General features: G+C 37.6%; 1 non-coding gene across 1 annotated transcript; it reads left to right on the plus strand.

Annotated features, from left to right (window-relative positions):
* Positions 1 to 2,829: 2,829 nt before the first annotated feature.
* Positions 2,830 to 2,936, plus strand: LOC131654375 (small nucleolar RNA R71). The gene has a single exon (XR_009299416.1). It is a non-coding gene; the product is annotated as a small nucleolar RNA R71 (small nucleolar RNA).
* Positions 2,937 to 8,468: the final 5,532 nt, after the last annotated feature.

Genomic DNA, 8,468 nt, shown 5'->3' on the forward strand with positions numbered 1-8,468 from the left:
CATTTTTCGTCAAAGATGAATTCGACATCTTTCATTAGTAATTCAGTTAAGGGCTTGGTTATTTTGGAGAAATCTTTAATAAAACATCGGTAAAAACCGGCGTGTCCTAGAAAGCTTCTTATTTCTCTAACTGTTTTGGGAGGTTGAAGGTTTTGAATAATTTTGATTTTCGCTTTATCCACTTCGATTCCTCTATCGGACACGATGTGTCCAAGTACGATTCCTTGTCGAACCATGAAATGGCATTTTTCCCAATTTAGGACTAGGTTGACGCTTACACATCGTTTGAGCACTAATTCGAGGTTTTCTAAGCATGTTTCAAAACTTCCTCCATAGACAGAGAAGTCGTCCATAAAGACTTCCATTATCCCATCCAGAAATCGGCAAATATTGCCATCATGCATCTCTGGAAGGTTGCGGGTGCATTGCAAAGTCCGAAAGGCATTCGTCTATAAGCGAACGTACCATAAGGACATGTAAATGTGGTCTTTTCTTGGTCGTCAGGGTGAATGGGAATCTGGAAAAATCCGGAGTATCCATCTAGATAACAGAAATGTGAGTGTTTGGCCAAGCGTTCGAGCATTTGATCTATGAATGGTAAAGGGAAATGATCCTTGCGAGTGGCTTTGTTTAGCTTCCTATCAGATATTGGGTATATGATTCCGACTTCTAATAGTTTTTGAATTTCCTTTTTGACAACATCGCTCATGATGGGATTGATTCGTCTTTGATGTTCCCTAGAGGTTTTGCAATCTTCTTCGAGCATAATGTGATGCATACAGAGGGAAGGACTTATTCCTTTTAGATCTGATATGTTATATCCTAGAGCAGTTGGGTATTTCCTTAGGATAGTGAGTAGTTTTTCGGTTTCGGTTTGTCCTAAATCGACATTAACTATGACGGGTCGGTTGCGTTCTTCATCTAGGAATTCGTACCTTAGGTCAGTAGGTAGTGTTTTAAGTTCTATAGCAGGTTTCTTAGGTCCAGGTATAAGATCAGGAGTTAATGCTAGACACTCACTTAGGTGGTTATCTTGATATTCCTCCTGCCAGTTGTCGTCTTCAAAAATAGGCGGTATAGGAATTCTTAGGATCTCGGTTTCCTTATATGGTTCAGATTTTATTTTATTCACACACTCATCGATGATGTCTGCAGAGCATCATGTCTCAATTATAGAAGGTGCTTTCAGGAATTGAGAAAGAATGAATTCAATCTTCTCTTCTCCGACTTCGAAGGTAAGCTTTCCTCGTTTAACGTCTATAATTGCTCCAGCAGTTGCTAAGAATGGTCTTCCTAATATGATTGGGATGTTAGAATCTTCTTGGATATCCATTATGATGAAGTCAGTTGGGATATAGAATTGGCCTACACGCACAGGGATATTTTCCAACATTCCTACAGGGTATTTAACTGAACGGTCAGCTAGTTGAAGAGACATTCTCGTTGTTTTAAGCTCACCTAGATTTCGTTCCTTACAGGTTGAAAGAGGCATCAAACTAACACTGGCTCCTAAGTCGCACAAGGCTTTTTCTATAATAGTCTTTCCTATTACACAGGGTATGGAAAAACTACGAGGATATTTTAATTTGGGAGGCATGTTGTTTTGAATGATAGCACTACATTCAGCGGTAAGCGTTACAGTCTCGTTATCCTCGAGTTTCTTTTTGTTTGATAGAATTTCTTTTTAAGAATTTAGCATACGAAGGCATCTGAGTTATAGCTTCTGTGAAAGGTATGGTTATGTTTAATTGTTTTAGAAGTTCTACGAATTTTTTAAATTGCACTTCGGTTTTAGATTTAGCTAATCTTTGAGGGTAAGGAATTGGTGGCTTATAAGGTGGTGGTGGAACGTAAGGTTTTTCTTTTTCAAGTTCCACTTCGGTGTCGTTCTCATTGGTTTTAGCAGTTTGATCATCAGTTAATTTCTTTTTGGTTTCCTTTGGCTCTTGTTGTGACATGGGTGCGTTTTGAGTTCTAGGATCGATAGGTCCATCGTAGTTCGTTCCACTTTGCAGTGTAATCGCGTTTGCATGTCCTTTAGGATTAGGTTGTGGTTGAGCAGGAAACGTGCCAGCAGGGGCAGCAGTAGGTGCTTGTTGTTGAGCTACTTGTGAGATTTGTGTTTCCAACATTTTGTTATGTGTAGCTAAAGCATCTACTTTGTGTGATAATTGTTTTAGTTGCTCACTATTATGGATGTTTTGATTTAGGAAGTCCTTGTTGGTTTGTTGTTGGGAAGCTATAAAGTTTTCCATCATGATTTCTAGATTCGACTTCCTAGGGGCGTTTTGAGCAGCTACAGGCGCTTTTTGATAGCCAGGTGGGACAACAGGTGCTTGTCCAGGCGCGTATAACGCATTGTTGTTCTTCTACGAAAAGTTTGGGTGGTTCTTCCATCCAGGGTTGTACGTGTTAGAATAAGGGTTTCCTTGAGCGTAGTTTACTTGATCAGATGGGATTCCAGTCAAGAGTTGACATTCGGCAACTACGTGTCCAGTTAATCCACAAATTTCGCAGTTAGGTGCTACAGCAGCCGCGGTGGCTGAAGGAGTGATGGTTAAGTTCTCAATCTTTTGAGTTAAAGCGTCCACTTTAGCGTTAACACGGTCTATACCACTTACTTCGTACATTCCTCCTTTGGTTTGGGCTTTCTCTAGAGCAGCTCGCTCTCCTCCCCATTGATAATATTTTTGTGCCATGTTTTCTATGAGGTTGTATGCTTCATCATGGGGTTTGTCCATTAGCGCTCCGCCAGTAGTGGAATCTATAGTCATTTTAGTGTTATAAAGTAGACCACCATAGAAAGTATGGATGATCAGCCATGGTTCGAGTCCATGATGAGGGCATAGTCTAAGCATGTCCTTGTATCGTTCCCAAGCTTCGAAGAGTGATTCGTTATCTTTTTGGGTAAATCCGTTGATTTGACCTCTTAGCATAGCAGTTTTGCTAGGCGGAAAATATCTAGCTAAGAATACTCTCTTCAGTTCGTCCCATGTAGTTATGGAATTAGAAGGCAGGGATTGAAGCCACGCTCTAGCCCTATCTCTCAAGGAGAAAGGAAAGAGGCGTAGCCGGATAGCTTCGGAACTAACGTTGTTAGCTTTGATAGTGTCGGCATATTGCACGAACACGGATAAATGGAGATTAGGATCGTCTGTAGGGCTTCCAGAGAATTGGTTCTGTTGAACAGCTTGTACCAGCGAAGGTTTCAGTTCGAAATTGTTTGCCTCAATTGCAGGTGGTGCGATACTTGAGTGCGATTCAGCTCGTGAAGGAGCGGCATAGTCTCTAAGAGGACGAATAGCAGCCATCTCTAACTTCGGGGTAATTTAATTAATTTGATCAGTAAAGATCAATTACTGATTAATCGGAATTGGTGCTACTTCGGGAAGATTGCGAGCTCGACGTTTGACGTTAATAAAACGTTCGATCTCGTTAATTCGTTGTATTAAATCCCCTCCTTGTGAACGAGTATTTGGCATACAATTGTTCAAAAAGAAAGGAAAGAATTGCCCTAGTCTCTACGGTGTAACAGTGAGTTACGATATCGACTTAAATAGTCCCCGGCAACGGCGCCAAAAACTTGATCGCGACTTTACGTGTCTATAAATCTGATGACTGCAAGTGCACAGTCGTGTCGTGTAGTTTTAAAAGATATCGATTCCACAGGGACTATGAATCGATATACCGTTATCTAAGGTTACTATGTAAAGCTAAGGCTACTAATATTTTTTATTGTTTCTAAGGGAAAGTGATTGTGAAATATAAGTAATATAATAATAAGCGGATATCAGTATGTATTTCGTTTAACTTAGGTGATCCGAAGGTCCATTGGCTAATGTATTAATTCGATTAAAAATCTTTATTAATTCTATTGATTAAAAGTCCTCCTCTCAAACTCTCGCTCTGTTGATTTAGACTACTGTCCTAACTCGTAATGTACGCTCTTTCCATCCCATTAGATTTAGAAAAGCTTTTTGAAAACAACATAGTTAATAAAATGCTTGTTTTATGAAGTCGTTATCTACTTAAATCTCCTAATCTCAAACTCTCGCTCTGTTGACTCGGATCATGCTAGTATTCCCTAACGTACGCTTTCGCCATCCCGTGTCGTGTTTAAAAACACTTTTTGAAAGTAAATAATTTCCAATTAGTTTTAATACGCTTTCGCCATCCTTAAAACTAATGCCTTATGTCTACTATCCAGTTAAAGATCTCAAACTATCGCTCTATTGATTTTAACCTTTGACCGTCTTAAGACCTCAAACTTTCGCTCTATTGATTTTAAGACTCAACTAATTAAATTAGACATAAAAACCAAAAACAAGTGATAATTAATAAAACATAATTAAGCCAATTTATTTCGGATCCCACGGTTAACTTACTTTACATACCGATATCTTAATTAATTAGCCAGGCATATTAATACGGTTAAACTTGCATAAATTAATTTGGTTCATAATAAAAAGCATGTTAAATGGCATACAATATATCATGCAATAATAATATAAATGAAGGCGGTAAATAATAAACCTGAATAAAAATAATCTAGAACTGAAAATAAATCTTGAAGTACTCGAACTTCCACCACAGGTTGGCTGGATCGTTCTTCGGAAATTATTTGGCGTAAAAATATAAAGGCAAGGAATGTAAAAAATAAATCTAACATAAGGCTAGATCTACGAAAGGTTCACAACAATTTCCGGTGTAGAAATTGTTGTGAGAAAAAGAAAGCAATTAAACGAAAGGCAGGAAAATAAAGAATGCTTGAAGAATAAATTCGGAAGCACTTCGTTACCAGAAATTCGAACCCGGAGAACTGAGGTATCAGTCTCCTTTTATAGCTGAGGCTTTGCAGTTGGATTTCGTGAATGTAACACGTTCTGGCCTTGGGACTCGGTGTAGCAACCTGCCTAAAAAATAGAGCCGCCACCTATTCTGAAGGGCGAATAGGAAACCCTACGCAGTTTAGAGATCGGGGTAAGTTATTATAATCAGGTTGAGGGAAGGTGTTAGGCACCCTCGACCCTTTCCTATTGGCTTTGAATCTAAGGTAAAGGTTTTATGGCTAAAATTTAGGTTCAATAGCTAAAGAATTGAATAGGGGGAAAATTGAGATTTTAGGGAGGGGGACTCGCCTTGTTACCAAGTGCCTACGTACCTCCTTATGGAGGATCAGAGTCAACATAGTTCGGGCACAGGATTGTACGCCTTAGAATTTGAATTGAATGTATTTGAAGTTGTTTTGAGGCTTTTTGAATCGCCTATCGTAGTTTGTGATTTGAAAGACATTTTGAGTTGCCTTGTCAAAAAGGATGAAGATCCGTGGTTTGGTTTAGTGTGTTTTAAGATTTGGGCGTACAACCCTGATTTGATATGGCACCGTTAGATGCGATGACCAATAGATTTGGTCAGTATAGCTAACGGATTATAGGCATTGCTGGTTACTCAGATCGATAGATTGATCGTCGCGGGCAGCAAATTAAAATGTATTTTAAATTTTATGTATTTTTTATCTCTCGTCTAATGCGACTAATAGATTTAGTCGGGTCGAGGAGAGAATTAGCGTCGATGTTTTATTCTTTTTATCTCTCGTCTAATGCGACTAATAGCTTTAGTCGGGTCGAGGAGAGAATTAATAAGAATTAATTAAATTATTAAATAATCAAAAAAGATTATTTCTCGTCTACTACGACTAATAGATTTAGTCGGTTTGAGGAGAAAATTGAATTAATCTTGAATCAATAGAATTAATATATTTTCGCCAAATGGCAATGGGATTGAGTGAACCCTAATGTGTATAATCTTTCTAGGGTTTTTATGATTTAATATAATTAAAATGATTAAATAATTAAATCGAACAATCGAGTGATCGGGAAAATAACCCTAATGTTAATTATATTATTAATCCTAATTATACTATATTATTAATGTAATTTCACAATTAAATCATATAAAAATACTAATTTTTTAATTATTAACTATAAATAATGTATATAAGTGAAAATAGAATAATGACACCTGGGTGCTGATCATGTGCGTTGGTTTATTGATGGTACATGGTGGTCCTTTAATCCTCAGGAAATACTAATTTTTTAATTATTAACTATAAATAATGTATATAAGTGAAAATAGAATAATGACACCTGGGTGCTGATCATGTGCGTTGGTTTATTGATGGTACATGGTGGTCCTTTAATCCTCAGGCATTAGATCTGATCTTGACATGATCTGATGGTTTTGATGTGAGGGTGTATGAAAGGCGGATGTAATCTCGCTACGCCAGATCTGCAGGTGTGAATTGTCAAAGAAAATAGAGAAAAATTCGTCCTCAATGAGGATCGATCCCAGGCCCTGTGGATTGATATCACGCGCCCTTTGCCATTCGGACCAACTGCATGTGTTGTTAAGCTCATCACCATAAACCTAAATAAACCAATTCGAACAGAATGAAAAAAAACAAATTAAAAAAAACCAGCGCCTGTTTGCTCTTCTTCTTCGTTTTTTCTGCAACATGATGAAACTTTGGCAACGGTTTTAACATGCTACCATAGCCCCTGCACATTTGAATCCAAGCAAGCACAACACATAAATTAATTATAAGGACACAAATCGGCTTAAAATCTCCTTCCGAATCCACTGGTATAATCGGTTTCGTCCTATTTTATCTCTAACCCAATATCCCCAATTTACAGTTTAAAACCCCATTAATGGTGGAATGCTCAACCTGCAGCAAAAATTCAATTAAATTATATAGCTAGCATCAGAACATCATTACCAATACGAATATATAGTCAAATTGCATCAACAATACGCGTATGCACGAAATCGGGATTCGAGTTTTTTGGTGTTTTAGCGTGAGCTGCTTCACGTTTTTTTTCAGCCTTTTCTTCTTTTCTTTTTTTTTCGGCCTCCCTGTACAGTAAAAAAAGTGTTATATTTATATTAGTCCCAATTAGGGTTTTCTATATCTAATGGGCCTATTGCCCAACTAACCTAACAATTAAAAATAATTTTGATAATAATATTTACATTAATGCTAATAATCCTAATATATAATTAATAAAACTAGTTAATAATAATGTATACAAATTCTATAAGAATAATGTTAAAATAATATTAATAATAATATCACCTAATATTAATATTAATATTAATAATAAAATTACCAATATTAAATACTAATAGTTAGAAGTAATAAAAATTACTAATAATAATTCAAAATAAAAAACAAATGCAAATGTTAGTAAAAGAAAAATAATATTAACAAATGATGAAACCCTTGAAACACCTGTTAATCGCACCCCATTTATTTCTCAGGATATTTTATAAGAGGGCGGGTTTGACAATAGGAATGTCAAACCCCATGACTCTTAATTTTGACCCTTAATGAATTAAAAGATATAGATCTGATCGGGCAAATTTTGGGGTATGACAGCTGCCCCTGTTCAATCTTCTTAAACCTGAAGAGTCGGATAGGCACGTCTGCCTATCGTGATCTAAAGGTGGAAGATGATTGGACACTGAGAATGCCCCGAAATTTGCACTTGTTGGGAAGGATGTTCTGCGGGAGATGGGCTTAACGATGCCACCCAAGGTAAATACCATTTTCAGAATGCGAGGCAAATGCTCTTCGGGGGGAACCGGGTGCTTTGATTGTAGCATAGCCTAAAAAGGCAACCTGAATATTGTGCAATGGTATGATGCATGCGATGTATGATGCAGTAAGCTTCTTAAGATAAATGAGAGCGATGTATGTATATGCGTTATGTATGAATGAAATATGCGATTGAATGATGCATGATTGTTAGTTGAAGTTAGTAACTTTGGAAAAGAAAAATATAACCTTGCTTGAAATTTTGAAGAAGATCACTGCCGAGGGACTAACGTGATAAACCCAATTGAAGAACTGCTTTTGAGAACCAGGGAAAATAAATCCCTATTTGTAAAGAGACGTAACTCTATATCACTGCCAAGGGACTAACGTGACAAGACATAACTTACTGCTGCTCAGGGACTAACGCAATAAGTCATGGTTGGGGTTGAAATTGGAATTGAAAGTGTCATTATCATTGCCAAGGGACTAATGTGACAAGACGTAACGCGATAGGTTACGATTTGGATTGAAATTGAAGGTGCCATTATCGCTGCCAAGGGACTAACGTGATAAGACGTAACGCGAGGGTTACGATTTGAACTTGAAATTGCCGTTATCACTGCCGTGATAAGACGTAACGCGAGGGTTACGATTTGAACTTGGAATTGCCGTTATCACTGCCGTGATAAGACGTAACGCGAGGGTTACGATTTGGTTTGAAATTGCCGTTATCACTGCCGTGATAAGACGTAACGCGAGGGTTACGATTTGGTTTGAAATTGCCGTTATCACTGCCGCGATAAGACGTAACGCGAGGGTTACGATTTGGTTTGAAATTGCCGTTATCACTGCCGTGATAAGACGTAACGCG

This window comes from Vicia villosa, linkage group LG2 (genome assembly GCF_029867415.1).
Source record: "Vicia villosa cultivar HV-30 ecotype Madison, WI linkage group LG2, Vvil1.0, whole genome shotgun sequence".
Classification (NCBI taxonomy): domain Eukaryota; kingdom Viridiplantae; phylum Streptophyta; class Magnoliopsida; order Fabales; family Fabaceae; genus Vicia; species Vicia villosa.